Here is a 4,662-nt window from a genome sequence, read left to right as displayed (position 1 = left end):
GCTGAGTGATCTTCCCACGAGATGTCCGGGTAACTGAAGTCACCCGTGACAACCAAGGTCCTGGAGCAAGCGGCCTCAGTCAGTTCCCGGGCGAACTCCTGGTCAAGCTCGGGACTTTGAGTAGGCAATGTTGTTTCCTTGGTGCAAGGCAGCAGACTGCTTCTTCTAGCTCTCTGGGGGCCTGGGTTAAAATGGAGGCTGCTTCACTCTCTCAGCCAATCCAAGGGTCTTCCTAGGGTCATGTGCTACCCTTGATGAGGCTAGCACCCACCTGCTGGCTGCTCTACTGCCAACTAGAACCTTAAAGTGGCAGGCACTGCAGGTGCCCTGCCACAAGCCTGCTGGCTTGTATTCAGCTTATAGAGCACTTCAACTCCCAGGTCCTTTTCTGCAGTACTGCAGCCTACCCAGTCATTCCGCTATATATGTGTATGCAGTTATTCTGCCCCAAAAGCAGGATTTTGCACTTGTCTTCTTGAATTTATTCTGTTTACTTTTGGACCATTTCTCCAGTCTATTTAGGTAATTCTGTATCCTAGCCCTACCCACTGCAACTCCACTCAGCATGGTGTCATCCTCAATAGAAATTTGCTAAGTGTGCACTTGATCCTGCCCCCCAAATCATTAATGAATATATTAAACAATACTGGACTTAGCACAGATCCTTCAGGAACTCCACTTGATGCTTCCTTCCAGCTACACGATGAGCCATTGATGACTATTCATAGAGCTCTAAAGTTATTTCAGCTAATTCCTTCAGAAACCTAGGGTGTATCCTGGCTTTGATGACTTGAAAATATTAAGTTTCTCTATAAGTAATTCCTAACCTGTTCTTTCAGTTCTCCAGTTGTATGTTTGCTTCCTTATCTTTGCTGCTGATTGCACTCATGATCTGGTAGCTGCTCTTATTTGTGAAAACTGAAGTAAACAAGACATTAAATACTTCAGCTTTCTCTACGTTATTTGTAACTTGAATAATAGAATCATAGAACAGTAGGGCTATAGAAGGCAAATGCCCCTTGTGACAGCCCTCTTGTTGTTCTTCATCTAGTCCAACAGGGGCCCCTGCCTGCACTAGGATCATCTCTATCCAAACCATTCCAAGCAAATCCTTGTCTAACTTAAAGCTACAAACTCAGCTCTGTTATACAACCACAAGACATAGCACCCTAACATGCCACAGGTAAAGCAGGGGGACATCAGTGGCCAGTGTCCTCAGCTACAGGGAATGGCATAAAAACCCCTTACAGTCTATACCAATCTGACCATGGGGTAAAATTTCTTCCTGACCCCAAATGGGGCAATTGGTCTGACCCCAAGCGGAGGGGAATGACTCTCTAGGAACCTCTGGAGTTTTGGTTGCCTTCTGCATTTAGTAAGGGACCTATAGTTTTCTTGGTCTTCCTCTTTACTTGAACATGCCTGAAGAATCTCATTTTCATTGCCTTTTCTGCCCCTTGCCAGTTACCTTTCAAGTCATGTCTTGTTCTTCCTGATTTTCTCCCTGCATGCCTATGTGATGTTCTTACACTCTTCCCTGGTAATATGATCAAATTTCTACTTTTTGTAGAGTCCTTTCTGAGCTGAAGCTCATTGAGGAGGTCACTGTCTAGCCAGGCTAGTCTGCTGTTGCACTTCCCATTCTTCCATTGCATTGGGATAGCTTGCTTTTGTGCCCTTAATACAGCCTCTGTAAGCTACAACCAGCTCTTCTGGATTCCTTTTTCTCTTAGACTTGCCTCTCCAAGGACCCTGCCCATCAGTTCCCTCAGTTTGTTGAAGTCTGCTTTTCTGAAGGCCACTGTCTTTATTCTGTTGCTCTCTCTCCTTCTGCCTCCCCTTAGGATCTTAAACTCCTATCATTTCATAGTCTCTGTCACCCAAGTTACCTTCTACCTTCACATTCTCAACCAGTTCCCCCCACTTTGTGAGCAGCAGGTTAAGAAGAGCTTCCACCCTAGTCAGCTTTTTCACCACCAGTACCAAAAAGTTATTCCCAATACACTCCAAGAATCTGCTTGACTTCCTATGCACTGGTGTTCCCCTCCCAACAGATGTCACTGATTACAATTCCCTGTGAGAACCAGGTTGTGTGATCTAGAAACTTCTGCTAGTTATTTAAAGAAGGCCTCATCTACCTCCTGGTTTGGTGGCCTGTCTCCCAACGGATTAGCTCCTTTATTTTTCTCTCCCCTACCCCACCTTGCCTCCGCCAGCAGCACCCCCTTTTTCCCCCTCCCACCTTCCCTATGCTTTGTACTCTAATCACTGCTTTCTATTACTGCACCTCAGAACATGTTTCCCCTTTATATCTAGGGCCACACCTCCTCTACCTGTCCAATTACATCATAATTCCATGATTGTTTTAGGATTTCCAATTCTTCCTTCTTCTTTCCCATGCATCTCACATCAGTGTATAAACAATTCTGGAAACTAATCAATTGGGCTATTTCTGCCTGAAAACATTGCTAAGGCATCACTTTTACCTCTCCTTACTAGATTTGCATCCAAGTTCCCTGTCTCTTTACTTACCCCTGGGCTTTTGTCTCCATCCCCAGTGAACTTAGTTTAAAGCCCTCTTCACTAGGTTAGCAAGCCTGCATACAAAGACACTCTTCCCCCTCTTCATCAGGTGGATAAGGGACTACATCCTGCAAAGCAGAGATTTTGAAAATCTGGGGGTGAAGACTGAAGATAAGATGAACACGTGCTCTGTGTTATGCTGTGACTATGGGGGCTAATGTGAGTATAAAAGGGGAAATATAGGGTTGGGAGTAGGCTTCTGGGGGGCACCTACACGAGATGCTACATCATCATAGCTATGAGCTATGGCAACATAATATTAGCGGGCATGAACCATGATGCCAACACCACTGTGCAATAGCAAAAAGCACAGTAGGGTTGGAAACGACCTGTGCACCACTGGGACTGTTCAGTAGCAGTGGTTACTGCACAGTCATAGTATTTGCTAAAGCAAGTATTAGATGACTGCAGTAACAAGTGTGCAGTTGGGTGCATGTGCAGATGTGCCCTGGTATTACCTCTTTATGTGGCATCAACAACATATTTGCCAGCACTATAAGGTCTGCATTTCAGAAGTGTGTTGTAAATGTTAGAAAAAGAATTTAAAAAGAGAGGTATAAAAGTTGTTGGTAGTTTGGAAAAACCTAAGGTTTAAGTCATTCATTCCTATCCTATTCATCCAAGCTTATTAGCTCATCATTAGCTGTGATTCTTATGCTAGAAATATCTAAGCAGGAAAAAGTTTTCTGATAATAAATGATTAAATGAGCTGGCTAAGGCATGAGATGGCAGTTGTAACTAGAGAAATTCAAACTGGAAATGAGACAGTGGTGTTGAATCACTGACTCATCTAACCATGGGAAGTGGTTGATTCTTCATCGTTTGAAATCTTTAAATCAAAATTGTATGTCTTCTTAAAAAGAAATGCTGTAATCTAACTAGAAGTTATGAGCTTATGTGATATACTACTGGAAATCTATGGCCTGTGTTATCCAAGAGGTCAGATTAAAATACCATACCGTTACTTCTGGCCTTGAGGGACCCGAAATTAAATACTGACTTTGCTCAAACCTACTGAAGTTCTTTGGAAATTAGGTAGAATCACAGCATAAGATCATATGGCAAGATTTTATAATCCTTTTGGAACAGTGACTTTGTGGTGGAAGCTGACCTATGTATACTATGACATTTGATTGGACTAACTTTCTAATTCTGCTTTATTCAAGAATTGTTCTGAGCTGTATCTGTTTCTGAACTTGAATGTATTTCAAAGAAGCTCTTCTCTGAATTTCCCATAAACATGATATATTGCAAAATTTGGGCAGGTTGCTTGCCAAACTCTAGTTTCCTGTAAAGGACGCTTATGCTTCCAGCTATAGAAACTATGACTCTTCAGCAGGAATAACTATTTATAACCATGGTAGTGCTGGTGTGATGCTGCAGCTATTATGGTCCAGGAAATATGTGAGGCAAGAATTTTTGTGGGTTATATCTTTTATTGGACCAACTGCATGGTTGGGATAGACTTGGACAAGCTTTTGAAAGCAATGTATCCTTGAAAGCAATGGTCTGAGGAAAAAGTAGACACAATGAAGGATTAGAAACAGTTTTCCAGGCTGTGCACAAGTGTAGGAAGAAGCTGTTGTTGTGTAGTCTGGTTTTGGCACATTAAGGAAAGTTCAGCAAAGAAGGTCTTATGACCCCTGCCATCCCAGTGCTCCTTCCTGCCCATGGCAGGGGGTCGGACTAGATGATCTGTCTAGGTCCCTTCCGACTCATTGAGTCTATGATTCTATGTATACAGACCTAGAAGTGTTGTGCACAATATCAGGTTAATACATGGTGAGAAAAATGAGCTAAACAGCGCATAGAAGGAAGACTGATCCAAAGGAACTCCAGTACACCAATCTTAATACTTCAGTCTTCCTCACGCCAATGGGACTGCTCATGAAATAGTCTATATTTCATAGATTTCATAGACATTAGGGCTGGAAGGGACCTCGGGAGATCATCGAGTCCAGCCCCCTGCCCAAAGGGCAGGAAGTCAGCTGGGGTCACAGGATCCCAGCAAGATAAGCATCCAATTTACTCTTGAAGGTGTTCAATGTAGGTGCTTGAACCACCTCCGCTGGCAGACTG

Source organism: Crocodylus porosus, unplaced genomic scaffold, assembly GCF_001723895.1.
Source record: "Crocodylus porosus isolate Cpor-Errol unplaced genomic scaffold, CroPor_comp1, whole genome shotgun sequence".
NCBI lineage: Eukaryota > Metazoa > Chordata > Crocodylia > Crocodylidae > Crocodylus > Crocodylus porosus.
The sequence above is the reverse complement of the archived record's forward strand: the minus strand, read 5'-3'. Positions refer to the sequence as shown.